Source organism: Lissotriton vulgaris, chromosome 12, assembly GCF_964263255.1.
Source record: "Lissotriton vulgaris chromosome 12, aLisVul1.2, whole genome shotgun sequence".
Lineage (NCBI taxonomy): Eukaryota > Metazoa > Chordata > Amphibia > Caudata > Salamandridae > Lissotriton > Lissotriton vulgaris.
In genome coordinates, this window is record NC_141700.1 from 1,520,123 (window position 1) to 1,542,473 (window position 22,351).

Consider the following 22,351-nt stretch of genomic DNA (forward strand, 5'->3'; position numbering starts at 1 on the left):
GATGAGCTGGAGGTCATCCGCGTAGTTGAAGACGGTGACCTCCAGCTGCTGGAGAGCAAAGATGAGAGGAAAGATATAGAGGTTGAAGAGAAGGGGGGAGAGAGAGGAACCCTGGGGAACACCGCAAGTGACAGGGAGGGGAGTGGAGGTGAAGTCGCCTAGACGGACCGCCTGGGTGCGGTCCCTCAGAAAGGAGGAGAGCCAGACAAGGGCTGATCCCCCGATGCCAGCCGCCTTGACACGGGTGAGTAGGATGGTATGGTCCACCGTGTCAAAGGCGGCGGAAAGATCGAGGAGGACCAGTGCCTGGTGGTTGTTGTCATCCATGCCCTTTCTGAGGTTGTCTAGGACGGCGACTACGACCGATTCTGTTGAGTGCCTGGGGCGGAATCCTGCCTGTCGAGAAGCCAGCCCCCCATTCGCCTCAATGTGGGTGCTCAGAGCCGCGGTAACATGGCGTTCCATCACCTTGCCCAGAAAGGGCAGCAGGGAGATGGGGCGAAAGTTGGACGAGATAGAAGGGTCCGAGCCGGGCTTCTTCAACAGGGGTACTATGGTGGCTGCTTTTAGTACCGGGGGCACCACACCCTGTGCCAAGGCGCTGTTGAGGAAGGCAATCGGGGGATCAGGGCAGCTAGAATAGATTTGCTGTAGGATGCGAGCGGGGCAGACATCCGCCGGGGACCCAGATTTAACTTTGGGGAGAATCGACAGAAAGGATTCCTGAGTGAGGGGAGGGATAACAGTGAAATGATTTTGTACTGGGGAGGGGGAAGGATCGACGAAGGTAGGCGAGGGTAAAGGGATATTGGCCTTGATATTGGTGATCTTATCCACGAAGTAGTTGTTTAATTGGTCGCAGAGAAGCTGGGAGGGAGGGATTTGGGGCGAGGCTCGATCTGAGAACGCCAGGTCGTTTACGATGTCAAAGATAGCCCTGGGTTTGTTGGCGGCCGACATTATTCTCGTGGAGAAGTAGTCGGTCTTTGCAGCTAGAATTGCTGATTTGTAATCAGCCAACAGTGTCAGAAAGTGGGTTTTTAATAACGGGCAGTAGTTCTTCCTCCACTGCCTCTCCGCCCTCCGGACGCTCAGCTTAAGTTCTTTTAGATGGTCGTTAAACCATCGGTTAGAGTCCTTAAGCCGGCGGATGGAGATGCGTCGTAAGGGGGCCTCTGAGTCACAGGCTCCAGCCAGCCAGGTGTTAATGGCCTTGGCCTGTGAGGCCGATGATAAACCAGAGAGGGGAGGGATGGAATTGTGAAGCAGGGAGGTCAGGGAGGGAAGATCCAACCTGTTCCAGTTCCGCGCCCAGGTGTTTTTGGCAAGCGGGGTTTTGGGGGATGGGTTGTGGGGGATGGAGAAAGAGATGAGGGCATGATCGGACCAAGGGCAAGGGGAGACCGCCACCGAAGCCAGTGGGAGGTTAAGAGCCCAGACCTGATCAAGTGTGTGCCCGTAAGAATGAGTGGGGACAGAAATGTGTGGGACAAAGTTGAGGGAAGACAGAGATTCGGTGAATTCTTTTGAGGCAGGGCACTCGTGTGGGTCTGAGGGCCAGAAATTAAAATCCCCCAGCACCAAAACCGAGGCAAAGTTAACCGCCAGATTTGCCAGCAGGTCTTGGAAGGCAGGTAGAAATGAAGGCGAGGGCTGAGGGGGGCGGTACATGAGGAGACAAGTGATAGGAGGGGCGGTCTGAAGGGAACGGGCCACCAGGAAGTCGACAGGGGCCATAGGGGGAGAGGGAAGTAACTGGAAGTGCAGATCTGACCTAGTAATTAGTGCGACCCCACCGCCCGCCCTGCCGGCCGGTCGATCGGCACGTAGGGCCACGTAAGACGGTGGAAGGGTGGCCAGGAGAGCGGGAAGGGAGGTATCGCAATACCAGGTCTCGGTCAAGAGCAGTAGGTCAGGTTTCTCGGTATCGAGTAGGACGAACAGCTCGAGGTGATGCTTGACCGCCGACCTGGTATTGAGTAGAATAACGGACAGAGCTGGGGTGGAGGGGGGTGGGACAGGGCAGGGGAGGCAGGGTGGCAGGGGAGATTGCGGCGGGGAGTGCGGCGGTGCAGGGAGGGTGGGGGCAAGGCCCAATGAATCGACGAGTCTACGGACAGAGTCCGGGAGTGGCCATATTACTATAAATACTAGTATCCATAGACTTTGTCCCGCATCCCGCGTGAGAGTGCACACTCTGCACCCGATCTCCCTAGGCCTCCTGCTCCTAACCTTAGGGTTCTGTAGTGCAGTCCTAGCGATCCTGAAGCCTCTGGATCTTGTTACTTACCTGCTAGTATTTCGCATTCCACTTTTGTAGTATATGGTTTGTTGTGCCCCTCGGGCATTTGTGTAAATTGTGCAACTTAAAGTATTTTCTTAAGAGTTTTGTTGTGTGCTTAGCTCCCTGACTCATAAAGAGTTCAGGGTAGACTTGTTATAAATAAATATCCTTTTATTTTCATAACAACTTGTGTGGTGTCCTTTCACTTGGTGTTCAAGGGGTATATGTGATGGTATAACTGCTGGCATAACACGCCCTCTAGAGTTTAGCCTAAAGACTGCTCTTGTCCATGCTACTAGGATAGCTGGTCTATAAGGTTGACTTACAACAAATCATCAATAAGGGTCGTTTGGAATGATACAAAGTGATCACTAGAATAGTGAGCACTATATATCAGGCCAACTTCTCACATTGGTGAGCAGCAGTTGGGATTTGAGCTTGCTATTGTTTTACCACACGTATCCTAAGAATATCATTTGAAAGATCACATAAGTACCAAGGTACATATAACTTAGCTTAGAATACTCTGAGTTCTACTGAACCAGCTGTTGTAGTGTAACAGGGCCTAGCACACCCTGACTACAACTCTAGCAAGGGATCAGTAGGCAAACAAACAGTGTAGGTAGGTGCATCACTTACACCACACTAGAAGCATGTCTAACCACGAAGAGTCTACAGAGACCCCTCTTGTGGTTGACGACCCTCCACAGGTCCCTTCCAGATATGCAGCTCTTAGTTTCCAGGAGATGAGACAAGTGTGTACATCCAGGAAACTAAAACAGGGTTCTAACCCTACCATTCCCTTTCTGATAGGTCTCTTAGAGACTTATGATGCCAGAAGAGCTTCTAACACAGGCCCTTCTAATCCAGATGGGAATATGCCCCCCTTAGAGGGAACCCTTGGGGACCCTGACCTCAACGCCATTAGAACCGAGAGTGATGAGGAGGAAGAGGATCAGGAGTTGTCAGGGGATGAGGAAGACAAGGGTCAGGTAGAAGTCAGTAGACTCACCAGGACCAACTTAAGCAGGCATGAGAATGGAACAGGGGGACCCCCAGGCCCACTCTCAGGCAGGCTTAACATTGGGAATGGACGAGTTAGGTCTCTCTCCAGAGGCTCTAACAGATCCATTCGTACCTCTTCTCACAGAGGGATGACATCCCCTCAGAGAAGAGAGCATGAAGCTAAGATGAGGGAAGTCAATCTGAGGATTGAGAGGGAAGAAATTGCCCTTGCCAAAGAGAGGCTTGCCTTTGCCAGAGAGCAGAAATTGTGTGGGTCAGAACCCACTGGTGGCAGCATTTTACCTAGAGAAAAGGACAGGAGTTTAGACACTAGACACCTGAGTAAGATAGTGCCCCCCTTTAAACAAGGGGATGACATCCACAAATGGATGACTGCTTTGGAGAGGGCTTGCACTGTCCAGTGGGTCCCCCCAAGTCAGTGGGCAGCTATACTGTGGCTCTCCTTTGAAGGCAAAGGTAGAGATAAGCTCTGTAGTTGAGTAGGGTCTGCAATCCTATGATCACCCAGATTTTTTGCTTTTGTTTCACTGGTTTACGACTTTCTCTGGCTGTGGGCCTGCCAATCAGACCCACAGCCTGGCTGTTCTCTCTCTAAATTACCACATGTACCCTAGGTGCATTTACCAATTGGTACTGGGCCACCTTATCAGACCCTGTAACTCAGGGCATAGGTGTACCCAGGGCTGCCAGGGGCTGCAGCATGTATTATGCCACCCCTGGCTGGCCTCCTAAATTTGACACAACTGGCTGCATGACAGCTGGGGCAAAGTTGTGTAATCACCCTTTGCTGTAGGTGTAGTATACCTATACCTAACCCTAAAATGGACACACAGATTCCTATCAGTCACTCCTATGGCAGGCCTTGACAATCCTGAAGGCAGAGTGCTTGGAATCGTGTGAGATGGTGCTCTGGCATGAGCTGAGCCTGTCTGCAGCTTGCGGAACCAAGTCCTAATAGCTGTTCCATGATATCGCATACCATATACTCTTAAGTGCATTATAATCCTCGCGGTTAAATGCTATCTTTGGTATTGCTTTATCAAAACATGTCGAGTAAGGTGTCATACGAATTGGAATACTAACCCCTCGCCAATTCTGGCGACGGGGTTAGCATTCCACCCTTCTAGAGGGACACGACATGTATGTAACTGTGAACCCCGGTTAAAGTTAAACGAAGCCTCAGCTCCACAAAATGGATGCTGCCACCACAGACACGAGTCTGACCCCCTGCAGCTGGGAGTCCTTCCAGCGAGGGGAGCCTGGACAAAGGGTTTCCTGTCAGGGGCGGTGCTAGCACCGTCCCAGACATGGTTTTGTGTATCCTGGGTAGGCAGGGCTTTTCAGGAAGGTGACTGCTGAGTGGCACCCCGGTGCTCACTACGCATAGGCCGGTCAGAACCAGTTCCAGGGGCACACCAGCCCCTGGCCTGGGGAAAGTCCGGCATGGCAGAGGGGTGTAACCACCCCCCTCCTAGTCCCACCCATAGGCAGGACCTAGTCACCGGGTCAGCCCCCTTTTTTTTAGTATAAAGATGGGAGCGGGCCCCCTGTTCAAATTAGATCATCTTTGGAATCAAGACACGACTTTCTGCGAAAGGCATCAATATTTCCTTCTTCAAGATTCTCCCTTGTGGCTAAGGAGTAGTCACCCTGCGTCAAGCGGGCACCATCCTAAGAACACTGCGGTCTGCTGCAAGTCCTTCTTCACGAATCCGACGACCCAGCTCGACGAGACCCGGCTTCCCTGGCACCTCTGACCTCTACTCACCTCTACAGCAAAGCTGAGAACTGTGAGTGCGACGAGACCTCGAGGGACCGACGATCGCCAAGACTGCACGACTTCTTTGCAACAAGCCCACCGTGTGCTCCACTGGTGAGTGCTTTGGGGTCTGAGAAGCCCCAACCCTGAGCAGCTCCAGCACCGAAGATCAGCCCTCCAGCATCTCCACGATCTGCGTGGGGCCCTTCTGCTTTTGCGTGCTCACCGCGCTGTGTGGCTACTAGCCGGCTGGCTTGTGGCCTTCTTCACGACGCCCGACGACATCACTGCTGCTGGTCTGGTTGCTCCAGACTGGCCCTTGCTTCCTTCTTCAAGAGAGGCACCCCGGACCCTCCTGGTCCACTCCAGATGCCATTTTGAGTCCACCGCATGGGCTTGAATTTGCCAAGGCTTTGTTGCCCAATCCTGGGTCCAGCGACGCCGACAGCTTCAATCTTCGTGGGACAGCTCGCTCCTCCATCCTGATCGCCGACAACGCCTCCTGGTCCGTGAGATCTGCGAGCACAGCGTCACCCACTCACCTAGTCGAGGTGGCTACCATCCGGTGCCCTCCTGGTGCCCACTGACTACTGGCTAGTAGTCTCGAACTTGGTCCCCTCTGCTTTCAGGTGTCATCTTCCTTCGATCCAGGCTTGGATCCATCGAACTTTCTTCACTGGTCGCCTGCCAGCAACTTCTTTCTTCCAGGCTCCTGGTCCGTCTACGAGGATTCCCGACGTCTTTTGAGACCTATGCCCCTGGGCTAGGTATCTTCGGCATTTCGGTGCCCCAGCATAGCCTCACTATCCAAGGGTCAGAATCCACTTTCGTTTTCCTCCTACCAGGTCGGGTTCGCCCGAGAACACTAACTTTGTCATTACTAGCTACCATAGACTTTGTCCCGCATCACGCGTGAGAGTGCACACTCTGCACCCGAGTCCCCTAGGCCTCCTAGAAGTAATCTGAATATTCTATAGTCAAGTCCTAGCGATTCCTAAGCCTATTAGTATTGTACTTACCTGCTATTAATTTCGCATTCCACTTTCAGAGTATATGGTTTTCCGTGCCCCTCGGGCATTTGTATATACTGTGCTAACTTAAGTATTTTCGTAAGAGTTTTGTGTTGTGCTTAGTACCCTGTCCTCATAAAGAGTACAGGGCTGTTGTGATTCTTAATAAATATCTTGTTTATTTTCATAACACTTGTGTGGTGTCCTTTCACTTGGTATTCAAGGGGTATATGTGTGGTATAACAGCTGGCTTAACACGCCCTCTCGAGTCTTTAGCCTTAGACTGCTCGTATCCACGCTACTAGGATAGCTGGTCTATAAGGCTGACTTACAACCAATCATCAATAAGGGTTGCTGGACTGATACATAGTGTTCACTAGAATAGTGAGCACTGCATATCAGGCCACCTTCTCACAGTCTTTACCTCAGGAGGTATAGAAGACGTCTTCCTGAAGGGTCCTTATGACCAGAGGAGGTGATTTTGACGGCTCACAAGTCGTCTTTTCACATGATTTTTCTCCAAAAGCAAGCCCTTTACCACAGAGTGAGGAGATTTTGAAGGACTGCGCCCAGAAGATTCATGAGTGGTCTTTTTGGGGGCCTTCTCAGGACGTTCCCCTGAGGAATGAGTTTGAGGAGATTTTCTTCTCTTTTGAGATCTCATAGATGTTGAGGACAACGCCTCATCACTGTCACTGGAGAAAATAAGAAACCTCCTTTCTGGTCTTAGCGTTTGACACCATATTAAAAGTCGCCCTTCACGACCTCTCAGAAACTTACTTGAGAAAGTGCGACATACCTTGCAGTCTTTGGCCTGCGGTATAGACAATAAATGCAGTCAGTGTGAGGATCATCAGTGTAGAGCAACCTCTTGGAACAAGTTGCACAGGCTCTAAATAATCCTTTCTTCTCCTCTTTAAAGAATGTATTTGAAGATAATCCATAGTAGAAAAGAATCCAGTAGAATTCCTGACAACAAAGTTATTTAATGAAGTGAAAAAAACACAGAATTTGAGCAGAGCTCAAAGGAGACTCCCTGGCACAACGTGCGGTAGGAAATCTGAGGGACTGAGGCTCCTTCCAGGAAGGTTCTAGAGGGAGGTAACAGCTGATTGGCTTTCTTCTAGAGTTTGGTCCTTTTTACAAAAGGACATGGATATGTTACTAATGTAAGGCCTGTGGGCCTATTTCTCTATATGTCTATAGGACATTACTTTATTTATGTACCGGGGACTCCCATCCCGACGACGGGTAATGATTCAGGCATGTGAATCTATGAAAGACACCCATAATACTGGATAAGCTCTAGATAGTTGATGTTGAGACGTTTGTGCTTGTTGTCCAAGAGACCCTGAATTGTGTAATTGTGGAGATGAAAAGAAAACAAGTTACTTACCTGTAACTTTGGTTCCCCAGTATTGGTAACTTTCATAGATTCCCATGCTTTGTATCATTCCCCGTCGTCGGAATGGGAGCCTCGGTAGTATAAAAACCATAGAAACAAAAGAGAAAAACAGGCCTAGGCCTCATCTCATTTTGTATCCTATCACTCTCTTTGTGTAAAAGAGACCAAACTTTTGCCAGGACCAATCAGAGCAGCCTCACCCCATCGAACCTTCCTGAGAGAGCTCAGAGCCTCAGATTTTCGTAGCCGTTGTGCAAACCGCCACTATCTCATGTGAAAAAACGGAGCTTTCCCAGGGGAGGCGGGTGGGCGCATGGGAATCTATGAAAGTTACCAATACTGGGGAACCAAAGTTACAGGTAAGTAACTTGTTTTCTTGCCCCAGTATTGGAACTTTCATAGATTCCCATGCTTTGTATCAGAGTAGCTAGCACTAAATCATCAAGACATATTTTGTAAAAACATGGCATCACATAACCATATAGCAATACTTATAATAAAGTAAGAAAAATAAGCAAAATGTGCTCACCAGGATGGAGGGATTGTAGGGAAAGCTCACCTCTCAATGAAAAAGATTCCGCAGAGCTGCTTGACCAACAGCCGCGTCCTCTCGTCCTGCAGACTCTAGGCAGTAATGTTTCGTGAAGGTATGAGTACTGCTCCACGTTGCTGCCCTGCATATATCTTTATTGGCGACTCCAGAGAAAATAGCCACAGACGATGCCACAGACCTTGTAGACACGAACTGTACTGTCCAATGGCTTGCCCGCTTCCTGATGGCAAAATTGAATCGCACTGGAGATCCAGCGAGAAATGCCACTCTTTGCCAAAGGAAATCCCTTCCTTGGTACGCTGAAGGACACAAACAACTGGGATGATTTCCGAAAGGGTCGTGTTCGCTCTAAGTAGAATTTCAAGCATCTCTGAACGTCCAAAGAATGTAAAGTGCGTTCCGCCTGTGTAGAAGGGCGCGGAAAGAAAGACTTTAAAATCAAAGGTTCATTCAAGTGTAATTCAGACGGCACCTTCGGAATGAACTTCGGATTGGTGCGAAGAATAAGAACATCCTTTTTGAATTGAAGGAATGGATGCACTATGGAGAGGGCTTGAAGCTCACTAACTCTTCTCGCTGAAGTAAGAGCTAAGAGGAGGGCAAGTTTCCAAGAGAGGAACTTCAAGTCCGCCTTGTGCACAGGCTCAAACGGAGGTTTCATGAGTTGAGCCAGGACAAGATTGAGCTGCCAAACTGGTGGAGGATGTCGAACTGGAGGGTACATCCGGAACAAACCCTTCAAGAACTGCTTAACAATCTGAGAGGACCATAAGGAAGGGCCTGAAGAAGTACGCCGAAATCTTGAAATGGCTGCAAGATGGACCTTCACAGACGAATGTGCCAACCCAGACTTAGGCAATGATAGTATATATGGCAAGAGTTGGTGAGGCAGAGATTTGTAAGGATGGAGACCTTGCCTTTGACACCATAGTCAGAACCTTCTCCATTTTGCCTTGTAAGTTTTATTTGTGCTCGGTGCCCGAGCCTGTGACAAAACGTCTTGACAGTCCAGGGAGAGAGTCAGATGACGGAACTCTCTGTGTTCAGGAGCCACGCTGTCAAGTGGAGCGATTTCGGATCCGGATGGTAAACCTACCCCTGATTCCTGGACGGAATTGATTGTAAGCGAATTGGAGGAGCCTGGGAGAGCCGCAGGAGCTCTGTGTACCAAAATTGCCGGGGCCATGCTGGTGCAATGAGAATCATCCTGCACGGTTCCACCTTCATTTTCTTGAGTACTCGAGGAATGAGGGGAATCAGAGGAAAAGCGTAAAAGAATGCGCTGTACCAGGCCATCGAAAGGGCGTTCCCCAGAGACCCCTGATGGTGAACCTTGCTTGCGTAAAACCGGCATTTGGCGTTCACCGGAGAGGCAAAAAGGTCGATGGTAGGTGTCCCCAAACCGAGAACACACTCTCCAGAATGGACTGATTCAATTCCCATTCGTGCGTCACCTCCGTCTGTCGACTCAGGGCGTCCGCCTTGACATTGAGCGAGCCTGCCAGCTGTTCGGCTCTCAGACTGATGTTGTGAAGGATCGCATAATCCCAGATCCTCTGAGCTTCTGTGGACAGAGTTTGCGACCTCGTTCCCCCTAGCTTGTTGACGTAGTGCATGGCTGTCGTATTGTCCGTCCGGACCAGCACTGAATGATTGCGAACTCTGGGAAGGAAAGCCTGCAAAGCCAACCGAATGGCCGTCAGCTCCAAAAAATGTATATGGCACTGGCGCTGATCCGGGCTCCAGTGCCGCTGACTTGGAGTTCGCGGAGCACCGCTCCCCAGCCTTCCAAAGAGGCATCCGTAGTTATGATGAGGGGGGATGGTGAAATTCTGAACGTCAGACCTTGTGCGATATGTTCTTGTACCAGCCACCATTCACATGCCTTTCTCATTGTTAAAGTCACCAACACCTTGTCGTTGAATGATCCGTCTGCTTGGCGCCATTGTTTGTCTAGTTCTTCCTGCAGAGGGCGCATTCGCAGCCTGCAATGCGGAATTAATGGTATGCAGGATGACATCGACCCTAGAAGGGACTTGTATTGACGGACTGACAGGCATTTCTTGTGGAACAGTTGGCGAGCTGATACGATCAACTTTTGTTGACGGTCCTCCGAAGGACGAGCCGTGCACTGCGTGGTGTCCAAAATGGCCCCCAGAAATCGTGTGGTTTTGGAGGGTTGCAGAACTGACTTGCGTTTGTTTAATTGAAGGCCTAGGTGTCTGAACAACTGAATGCAAGTCGAAACAGCCTGAGAGATTTCCTCGAAAGATGGAGCCTTGACTAGCCAGTCGTCCAAGTAAGGTAACACCTCCAGGGAATGTGTTCTTAAAGAAGGTGCCACTGGTGCCAACACCTTGGTGAACACCCGAGGCGCAGATCGAAGGCCAAACGGAAGCACCTTGAATTGGAAATGGCTCTTGCCCACTGTGAACCGCAGATATTGTCTGTGAGCTGGGTGTATCGGTATGTGGAAATACGCATCTTCTAAATCCAGGGAAGCCAAGTAGTCGCCTGGGTTCAAAAGAGGAAGAATTTCCTGGAGAGTGACCATCCTGAAAGAGAGTTTGATGAGATAAGTGTTGAGCTCTCGTAGGTCTAGAATGGGGCGCCAAGTCTCTGTAGTCTTCCGCACCAGGAAGAACTTGGAATAAAAACCTCTGCCCCTCTGAGAGAGAGGTACTGGTTCTATTGCCCCCTTGAGGAACAATTGATGGGCTTCTAGATGGAGCAGTCCCAGATGTTTTGTGTGGATTGCGCCCGGAGCTCTTGTTGGAGGAAGATCTTGGAATTCCAACGTATGGCCACTCTGTACAATATTGAGGACCCACTGGTCGGATGTTATACACCTCCAGCTGTTCAGACAAAAAGATATCCTGCCCCCCACCGATGTGACTGGGAGGGTAGGAACAGCAGGTAGAGCCAGGAGGCCGCTATTGCCGCTTGGCGGTGTCACGTCCTTGACCGTTCTGACGCCCTCGCAGAGTTTGGGGAGAGTAAGACGCCGATTGTCCCTGCCGTTGATTGGAGTACTGGGTCTTATAAGACTGGGAAGACTATGATGAATATCTCTGTTGGGCGTTGCCTCTATACGAAGAGAAACCTCTGCCACGAACGCCTTTAAACGGGACCTTACGGTAGTTGAGAGATCCCAGTGACTTCGCCGTGTCGGTATCTTTCTTTATATTCTGCAGGGCATCATCAACATGCTTACCGAAAAGCATCTCTCCATCAAATGGGAGGTCCAGGATCTTATTTTGGACCTCTTGACGAAACCAGGTGGCTCTCAACCAGCCCTGGCGACGTAGCACTGCTGACCCCGCTAAGGCCCGAAAAGCAGTGGAAGCAATATCCTTGGCACAGTCGATAACTTCGGAGGAGGATTTTTCTCCCTCCATCAGCACTCTCTTGGCCTCATCCCTTGTCGCTTCTGGCAATTGTTCCACAAACGGTGCCATGTCACACCACATCTGGCGATCGCATCTGCCTAGAATGGCGAGAGAATTCGCTGCTCTAACCAGCAAGCTGGCCATGGAAGAAAACCTCTTACCCACGTTATCCAGACGTCTACCGTCCTTGTCCGGAGGCGTAGTCAAAGGTGTCGTTGGATTTTTTGACTTGCTTTGGGCGGCCTGAGAGATCACCGAATCAGGCTTCGGCTGTCCAAGAAGACAAGCTGGACTGCCTTCCGGAGCCTTTTACTTCTTTTCCAGTCTGGGAAGCACCGGGATAACAGTGGCTGGATTCAGCATGATCTTCATGCCTTCCTCCCACACATGTTCGATTATCGGAATGGACTTGACAGATCTCCTGTATTGCTCCTTGAAGTCATAGAGGAAGCACTCAGACTCCTCTCTCGTAACCGGCAGTCCAAACCTCTTTGACGCCCTCTCCATCAGGTTATGGAACCCCTCTATGTCCACAGGAGGGGATATAGAAGTATCACGACCAGTGGCGTCTGGATCTTGTAGCCCACTGTCACCCTGATCCAAATCTGGGTCCTGCAACGGATCAGTCAAGGGATCCACTTGAACAGCATCATCGTCCGAAGAGGTATCATGCTGGACAGTATCGGTTTGTTCTGGATCCGGTGTCCGAGATCGGACCAGAGGTACAACCTGAGGTGGGAAGTGGGGCACCGCCAGCGAAGGAGGCGGACCAGTAACTGACTGTGCTTGTGGCAACACCTGAGGCGGAGGATGCGCAGACTGCGTTGAAGGTTCCGAAGGAAACCTGTTTCTATAGTCCTGCAACATCAGCTGAAGATCAGAGATCAGAGAGGCGGGCATGGCCACCATGTCTTGTCCTAAACCAGTGGGACGTCGCTCTTGTGAAACATAGTGCAACTGTTGCTCTCCTGCATGCTCGAAATATTCCTCCGTGTCAGTGTCCTGCAGTTTTACATGCAAGTCTGAGGGACTGTAGGCGTCTCCATAATGGCCAATCTCATCCTCCTCTTCCTCCGACTCATCATCCAGGAGCATATTCGGTGGATGCGACGTAACTCGTCGTGGAGACGTCATTTCCGGCGTAATTTTCATCTTCTGCAGTGGAAAATGCATCTTTTGACCCGTCGACGGTCTCGACGTCGGAGCAGCAGTCGTCGAAGTCTTGGTCGTCGACGGGATGATCGTCGACGGTACAGCTGCCGTCGTCGACGAAGTCTTGGTCGTCGACGGGATGATCGTCGACGGCTTTGTAGACAAACTCGTTGTCATAACCATCAGCGTCGACGTCGAAGTTGTCGTGGTCGTCGACGTAGTTTTCGTCGTCGACGAGCCCGTCTACAGCACCTTACCGGAGCTCATCGTCGTCGACGTGGAAGAAGCAAACGTCGACGAACCTGGAACCTTGAATGACGACGAAGACGTCGACGTGGAGATCGCTACCGACGACGAGCCCGTCGACGGAGCCAAGGAAACAGCGGGAACTTTCACTGAAGTAATCGTCGTCGACGTACCTGACGATTTCACAGTCGACGGATGCTGTTTTTTCTCCGGACCAGTTCCGGGAGTGACAGAAGAGTGTTTGTCACCGGTCTTTTCTTTCGTGGACGGAGGAGAAGTAATGGAAACCTCCTTTTTGTCCTTTGAGGCTGTAGCCAATCCAGTAGCCTGTCCCTGCCTCTCCTTTTCACTTCCGTGAGGAGATTGAAGGGGACCAGCCCTCTCAGACCTATCAGAGATCTTGTGAGGGGCCTTAAGAGGGGGCTCAACTGAAGAAGAAGAACCAGGGGGAGACCTACCCCTCTTCCTGGACTTGTGAGAGGACGCTAGAGATGTAGAATCCTCTTCATCTGATGACAGCACCTCCTTCCGAGTCTTCATCCTTTGAAGCCAGGTCAAAAGTCGACCCTCTCTGTCACGGAGAGTCTTGGTAGAGAAGGTCCTACAAATGTTGCAGTCGGTGGCCTTGTGGTCCGGGTATAAGCAATAAATACAGTTGTCATGCTTATCTTCCACAAAAGGTCGTTTTTTCCCACAAGAGGCACAGGACCTGAATAGGGCCTTCTTCTCCTTGTCAGACATCTTGATAGCAGTTGAAAAAATTGAAGAAATAATCCAAAATCCAATAAGATTGTAGAAAAACTGAGCAGAGCTCAGTGGAGACTCCCTAGCACAACGTGCGGTAGAAAAATCTGAGGCTCTGAGCTCTCTCAGGAAGGTTCTATGGGGTGAGGCTGCTCTGATTGGTCCTGGCAAAAGTTTGGTCTCTTTTACACAAAGAGAGTGATAGGATACACAATGAGATGAGGCCTAGGCATGTTTTTCTCTTTTGTTTCTATGGTTTTTATACTACAGAGGCTCCCATTCCGATGACGGGGAATGATACAAAGCATGGGAATCTATGAAAGGTCCAATACTGGGGCAACTCCAACCTGTGAGAGATGTGTCTGCCATGAGCACGATGTGTGGAACAGAGTAGATGAACAGCCGCCCTTTTCATAAATTGGTTGGGTTCCACCACTGCAGAGAGTGATGGGTGCGGCTGTCCACCAACACTAGATCTGTTAAATGACTCTGTGATTGATTCCATTGACGTGCTAAACATTCTTGTAGCGGACGCATGTGTAGTCTTGCATGAGGCACTATTGCGATGCTTGACGCCATCATTCCTGGTAGCTGCATGAAAGTCCTGACTGGTAAGGTTTGGTTTGTTTGAAACTGTAGTAACAGAGTTTGAATATTGGGAATTCTGGCTGCAACGGGAGAGGCTAGACCCGTGTGAGTGTTGAGTGGCTCCTAGATAAGATTGTATGTGTGAAGACTGTAGGTGAGACTTTTGGGTGTTGACCATGAAGCCTAATTGGTGGAGTAGGTGTAGCGTAGTTTGAGTGTGTTCTAGACATTTCTGTTGTGTGCTAGCTTTGATGAGCCAGTCATCTAAGTAATGGAAGATGTGAATTTGTTGTCTTCTGAGATGAGCTGCTACTACTGCTAGACATTGGGTAAACACGCTGGGAGCAGTAGTTACTCCGAATGGGAGTACTTTGAACTGATAGTGTTTGCTTGCTATCACAAACCTGAGATATCTGCGATGAGCTGGATGAACCGGAATGTGAAAGTATGCATCTTTTAAGTCTAATATGGACATAAAATCGCCTTGCTGTAGAAGTGGAAGCACTTGTTGAAGCGTTACCATATGAAAATGTTCTGGCAGTATGTACTGGTTCAACACTCTGAGATCAAAAATTGGTCTTAAGGAGCCGTCCATTTTGGGGATCAGAAAGTTGCGATAGTAAACACCTGAACATTGGTACTTTAAAGTAACTGTAAGTAGTCTGAGGACAGTTTGTGAGGTCAAGGTGGAATGTTTGGAGGATTGGTGGTAAGCTCCAGGCAATAACCATGTTGGATAAGATCGATCACCTATTTGTCAGATGGTATGGATTGCCAAATGGGGAGAAACTGTTGAAGCATTCCCCGGCAGGTGTTAAATAATCGGGAGGGAATGTGGGCAAGTCAATGTTTGTTGGGGAAAGGGGAGTTACGCGCTTTGGCACCCCTACTCCTATTTTTGAAATTGTATCCTCTATACCCTCCTCTATAAAAAAACTGTAGAGGGAGAGGACTGGGTGTTGCCTTTGTAAGAGGAATCATTTTGGTCTGAGGATGTGGGTTTGGACTCTCCTGTAAAAAGAGCGACAAAAGGAGCCTTTATTTGATGGGGACTGGAGCACTCCCATAGACTGACACATCCGTGTCTTTCTACATTTTTTCCAAAGCCTGATCGACTACAGGACCGAACAGGTGTTGCTTGTCAAAAGGGATGTTTAAAATGGATCGCAGAACCTCAGATTTAAACCCTGAAATCTCAAGCCATGCATGCCTTCTGAGGAGAATGCTGCTATTAATCTCCCTAGCTGCGGTGTCAAAAGTATCTAGAGCATTTCTGATGGAAGAGTTAGAAATGAGTTTGCATTCCTGAACTAACTCTTGTGCTTTGCCAGTCAGTCAAGCAAGCTTTATTCGACAAATGTCATAAAAGCATAAAACAGGTAAAATTCATCTTTAGAGTTAAAAAAGCTGTGCTTTTGTGTTCGTCTGGGAGATATTAAAGCAGTTGCTCTGTCTCATCCCAGTGTGCCCTGTCGTACCTAGCTAGTAGGCCCTGTGTGTTTGCGATGTACCAGTGGTTAGCTGCTTGATCAGCGACTCATTTCCCCAATGCATCTATCACCTTTGACTCTTTGTCTAGAGGAGGTGCATCACCAGAGGTTTTTGAATTTGCTCTCTTATGAGCATTGGACACCACGAACGAGTCGAGAGGCAACTGTCCTTTAATAAAAACAGGACCAGATGGTGATGGTTTGTATTTTCTATGAACTCTGGGAGTTAAAATATGTGCTCACACGGGGTCTTTAAAATGTTGTCTGCATGTCTCATGCTGCCCTTTAACATAGGGAGAGTTTGGCCTGACCTATGAGTGGATCCTAATGTTTCAAACAAAAAATCTTCCTCCAAAGATTCTTTATGTGGTGCCACCCCATGATACTCTGCTGCTCTATAAGCCTCATTATCGTCTGGTGGTGATGGCTTTGCAGGGTATCGATCTGGATCATTATCTAATGGCGGGTCAATGGTGTAATCATCCATGGATATACAGGTAAATGTGTGTGTTCGTCATCAATATCATCCCCTACAGGTCGTGTATTGGGAGATCCTTGAGGTGTTATGTGTAAAGGATCTAGAATTGGTAAATGTGGAGTAGATGGTGGAGATGGAGGTGATTGTAGGGTAGGATACGCAGAGTTGGTAGCCATTTCTTTTTTCTTCTTTAGAGGAATATTATAGGCAGGGTCTTCTGAATGAAGTTCACATTTTGCTGGTGCCAAAATGTGTCCTGTGTCAGGATTGATATAAATCTTCTTTTGTTAAGGATCCAATTTGTCTTTAAAAATGTCAAAAACTTGGTCTGGAGTCTCTGAGAGGTTGTCCTTTGATTTCAGCACCGAAGGCTTCGGTGTCGAGATAGTCTTTACTTTGGGAGCAGCAGGATTCAGCTCCAAAGTATGCTTCTCTTTTGGAGCTGAGGGTTTCGGCTCTGAAGCAAATTTGTCCTTCGGTACAGAGGGTTTCGGCCGACTGGGTCTCAAGCGGAAGGTTTGACCATTTTTTTTAGTGCTGAACCAGAGGGTACGCTGTCGGAAACTATCTTGGTGCCGACCCAACACTAGATGGCAGGAGTATACAAAGCATGTGTATCTACAGAAAACATGCCTCAAACATCCCTCTTCCATGAGCATCCCGGAAGGACACATTCTTGAATTGAAGGGTGCCAAGGGTCCTAGCCGTACCCATATTTTCTCATCGTAGGCCATATCTAAGATCTTAGATTGTACTTTTGGCCTAAAGGATGTAGTTTTGAGCCATCCTTGACATCTCAAGACTGCTGCACCAGCCAGTTGAGGAATGCCTGTAGAGGTGATGTGAATTGCACAATCTATAATCTCAAGAGGAAGTCGGTTCACCCTCCTGCAAAATTTTCATTGCTTCTGCTTTCTTGTCCTAATGCACTAGGACGATGCGGTTTCGTATATTGGAACACATCTGCTGATCATAGTGACCCAGGATCGCTGGAGAGTTGGCTACTCAAACACTGATGGCAAACATGACGAAGAACCTCTTTCCTATGTTATCCAAGCACTTGCCTTCTTTGTCTGGTGAGGCAGAGATGGGAGTAGAAGGATTCTTGGAGCGATGTTGTGCAGCTTGTGAAATCACAGAATCTGGCTTGGGTTGACCTGGAGGAATCCCTGGGGGAATCCTCTGGAGCCGTATATTTTTTATTTATGCAAGTTAGCACTGCACCCACTGTAGACGAGTACTTCATGATTTTGATCCACTCCTCCTAGATATAGTCAATGAAGTGGATGGCTTTAACTTCCTTGCTTGTTCTTTGAAGTCATAGAGGAAACAATCTAACTGCTTGACGGAAGTTAGGAGATGGAATGTTGTTGCCACCTAGTCTATTAAATTGTGAAAGCCCCCGATGTCCTCTGGGGGAGAATCTAAAGAGCGTGGCCGTAGAGGCAACAGAGTGGGGATAATGAAATCATCCCACTCATCCCGTGGATGTTGAGGTTCCCGGTTCTCGCCTTCTTCTCTTTCATCTCCTGATGAGGGTGGCTCCTCCCTTGGTGGCACCGTTATAGAGGAGGCGGGTGTCATCATGGGTGTGATCGGTGGAGGAATGTGTCTTGGAGTAGCAGGAGAGGCAGGTGGTATTACTGGCTGCTCCTGTGGAGCTTTAGGGAACCTTTTCCTGTAATCTTGCAGCATGGCCTGCAAATCTTGGAAGAGCAACACAGGCACCTGTATTTCAATTCAATTCAATTTTATTGAATATGTTTTGGAACTCCGTGGAGATCCACATATTATACAATTACAAAACACAGTATAAAATTTTGATCATAAAAACAACTCATGCAAACAGTAATTATACAAAAGCAATTTACCAATATACTAATAAAGTTCTAAGAAACATTTAAAGAAATTAAAAATTTTGTTGCAAAAGATTCCATTTGGGGGACTAAGAATAGCATCCAACAACGCTGTTGCAGAAGAAATTCCAAACTGAATACACGCCGGTTTTATCCAGAGGCGGCGATAAGACAATAATGCAGGGCAAACTAGCAGGGCATGTTTGGAGTCTTGAATTGCTGGGTTACAGTAATTACATACATTGGATATTCCATACCATTTGGCCAACAACTTATTCAGGGGGAGTAAGTCCTGCCTGAGAAGTAGCCAAAAACGGCGTAAGCCATGCGGGATGTTCCATGACAGGTAGGGTTGGATTTGTCTGATTAAATAAGAATCAGCAACTTGTATGGCCCCCTTTTTTTGTTTTATTAAATTCTGATCCCTCTCGTAACTTAGCTTCCATGTAGCTTGTTTTAGAAGTAATTTCAATTGGTTCATGGAAAGCTCTAAGATGGAGGCTTCATCCAACTCCAAGAGAGTGATAGCTCTCCTATAGTTCTTTATTAGGATCGAGTATTCATTTAGGGGGCCCATCAACTCTTTTGTAATAAGAGATCTGAGAGTAGATGGCTTTCCTTTAATCAGACCAATGACCCAGCGAATCACTCTTGCAAGTCCCTGAGCCCAGCTACTCCTAAGGCCGAGTTCTAGACGCAGGGTTGCGGCGCTACAACTATTATTAACTGAGGTTAAATTTCTCAGTAGGGAACCCTCCACTGTATCTAAAAAACCCCATTCTGCTAGGTCAATTAATTCTATCCCGTAAAGCAGAGTCGGGGGGACTTTTGCTCGAAAGGCCTCCAACAGGTGAACAAAGTGTCTCTGGCCTGTTGATTTATACAGTGTTCTTAGGCCTTTACCCTGTGACTTTGCTTTTCGAGAACTGCTTTCAATGTGTAATTTGTTACCTAAATTACTGGTGACTACCATACCTAGAAAGACATACGATTTTACTCTTTCTAATTTCTGACCTCCTAATTCCCAACTGATGTGGTCCAGTTTTAGTTTGTTGCGTCCCTCCAAGCACATTATCTTACTTTTGGAAATGTTTATTTTCAAAAAGTGCTCTTCAGAGAAGGTGTGTAGTGCATGTAGACGGTTATTAAGACCCTTGGGGGAGAGGTCTAATATTAAAATGTCGTCTGCATACATTAGACAAGGGATGTGTCTTTCGCCTAAGCGTGGGGCAATTCCTACGCACGTTGATAAAGTAAGAGGGAGATCACTAACATAAAGGGAAAATAGGAGGGGAGCTAGAAGGCAGCCCTGTTTGAGGCCATTTGCAGATGGAATGAGTCGGGAGAGACCTCTTTCTCCTCCCAACAGAACCTTGCACCATGTATCATCATGCAAATCCTGGACCAAGCGTAAGAGGCTATGTGGCATTCCTAGGATGTGTAGCTTTCTCCACAATACCTGACGGTCAACCTTATCAAAGGCCGTGGAGAAATCTATGAAAGCCACATAGACTCTCCCCTTCCTTGCTCTTATGTACTTGTCAACTATTACCTGGAGGGCGGTTAGATTATCCATGGTCCCATGGTTTTTTCTAAAGCCTGTCTGTTCAAGCGGAAGGATATTTGCAGATTCAACCCAGGCATTTATCCGTTTGAGTAGGCATCTAGTAAAAACTTTGCCGATTGCATCCAACAATGCAATCTGGCGATAGTTCTGGGGGAGGAGACGATCACCCTTTTTATACAATGGGACCAGGATACTTCCCTTCCAGGAAGGTAGGACCTTTCCACTTAATATGCAGGAATTAAAGATAGGGCATAAGAGCTTGCTCCATTTGACCTTGTTCTGCTTTAACACATTGATTGGGACTTCGTCGGGGCCCATGGCCCCTGAACGTCTCATTTCCCCAATGGCGAGTTCTATGTCTTTTTCTGAAAAAGACTCTGTCGGCAGGCTAGTGTCTGTAAACCGTACCTGGGGTATAACTGAGTGGTTACTTGCATAGAGGATTGAGACAAAATCCCTCCATATGTGTTCCTCGATAGGTATGGGGAGAGGAGTGGTTCTCGTTCCGCACCCTTCACCTATAAGGGACCAAAATTGTCTCAATTCTCCGTTAGTAGCTGCTTCCCTTATTTTTATCCAGATGGTATCCTCTTTTTCTTTTCGAAGAGCATATAAAAGTCTCCTCCTTCTCCTTTTTAGTGTTGTTATTTGTCGGGATTTATCCTCAGTTCTGTTTAAATATTGGGCCCTTATAAGATTATTCAGGACTACGTTAAGCGATTTCAAGGGACAGTTAGTTATTTTGGTCGATTTTTTCTTGTTCTGCTTTTGGGCCCTTGTTATTATTGCATTCAGAAATAGAGAAAAGAGCTCGTTTTCGCGGCCATACCAAGAGGGGAGCACAGAGATTGCTATATCTAGCATATCCTCTAGGTAGCGGTGAGCCCTTGTATTCCAATAACATCTTCCATAACTGTTACCAAAATTTATTTGGTTACTGTTTAGAGACCATTGGTCACATTTAGGGGGATGTACGTTCATTGAGATGGAAATGATTTTATGATCGCTGAAAATGGTGTCGATTACAGCGATATCCTTTAATAACTCAAATGAATGAGACCCTATTATGACATAATCAAGAATCGATTCCCCTTGATATGATTTGTGGATAAAGTTTGCTGGAGAGTCCGAGGGGAGGCGCCCATTTGCGATTATTCCATCGATTTCTGCCAACTCGTTTAATAATAGTTTACCCCGTTTGTTTGTTAATATACTTTCGGGGAACGTGGCCCGAGGAATGTGGAGTGTTTCTTCTCTTATTTTATCAGAAAAAAGATTTAAACTGAAGTTGGATATTTTACAATTCAAGTCCCCGGTTAGGATGATAGCCATTCCGGGATCTTTCTCCTTAATGCTCTGTATGTGGAGGAAGATTTTATTTAAAATTGTATTAAATCCCATTTCAGGGGGGATGTAAGCATTTATCAAGGCCAGGCGGGTTCCAGCTAAAGGGTTGCCTGACCCAAACAAAGTGACTACCTGGAAAAGTTTACTCGGATCCAGGAAGTGATTGTAGTCCCAGTTTATATGGTTGGATAGTAGGCAGGCTATACCCCCACTGGCGTGGCCTTTTTTATTCGCAATGGCACTGCCTTCTAGTACAATATAGTCCTTCCCTATTTGGATATTTCCATTACACCATGTCTCCTGGAGGCATATAATATTTGCCTTTAGGGATAAGAGAAATTGTATTTTCTCCGTATTATTTTTTAGGCCTGCTGAATTCCACGATATTATGGATAGATCCGTGCTAAAGGAACTGATTAGATAATGGTTTTCCCGAAGATTTGTCGGCTAGTACTTTGGGAAGCCAATTCCAGTGATCCTTTTCCTCACTTGGGGTAGTTTGATAAGTTAAAAAAGATGGTTGAGCATAGGATACCATACGATAGTCATTAGACTTGCTTATTTTTAATTCTTTGATTTCACCCAAGTTATTTATATTGCCTGTTGCGGCTAGCAGCAGGGATGAGGGTGGGTTCTGTTTGTTTAACGTTTTAACAGCATTATTCCGGCTGGGGGGCATTAATACAGGAATTACATCTATTCCCCTACTCTGGAGGTCTTCAGCCCGTTGTAGGATGAGGTTAGCTACTAGTTTAGAGTGAAACTTCACCCTCGTAACCGTCCCCACTTCGGACTTTTGTTGCAAAACTATGTCTAGGTCGGCCGATTGAATAAGTTTCAGATTGGCAGATTCTTGAAAATATTTCAACAAGAGGGATCTATTCAGAATGCAGTCAGCTTCAAAGAGGGGAAAGAAATCAACCCATACAGTATCTATATTATTTTCCTTGTATTCTTTGCCCATGGTAACCTTTGCAAGAGCTTCCATGGGTGTGATGACAAAGGGATTAAATGAAGACATTTTTTGGGCGGAATGATTATGCTCTTGCCCTAATGGAGTTGGTTTATCTGCTTCAAGGTTCATAGAGCTTTGGGGAAGAGCACCCTGAGATGTTGCAACCTGGAAGACAGAAGCAAAGGGATTAAGTGCCGTTGTTGTTTGGGTAAGTGGCTTTTGAACCCGACCTGGGGAGGTCGATTTGTGTGCCACTTTTGTATCCCTAGTATTATTGCTTTGTTGGCCAAAGGTGAATATGTTAGTAATTGCTGTCTGGGGGGATGTATGGGTAGGTAAGAAAGGTGATATTGTCTTGGATGTTAAGGGAATGCTTTCTTTGGCTGACTTATTTCCCACTGCCTTCAGTACTTGGGATGGCGCTTCCAGTAGGGGAGAGTTTAAGTGTTTCCTGAATAAAATTTTCCTCCGCCTATTTTTATCTATCCGTCTTAACAGTTTC

General features: G+C 47.6%; 1 protein-coding gene and 1 pseudogene across 1 annotated transcript in view; both read right to left on the reverse strand.

The window, feature by feature from the left end:
- PCSK4 (proprotein convertase subtilisin/kexin type 4) overlaps positions 1 to 22,351 on the reverse strand; it is a 999,360-nt gene that overhangs the window by 181,765 nt on the left and 795,244 nt on the right. The window lies entirely within an intron of this gene.
- LOC147672998 (uncharacterized) lies at positions 10,971 to 13,565 on the reverse strand (annotated as a pseudogene).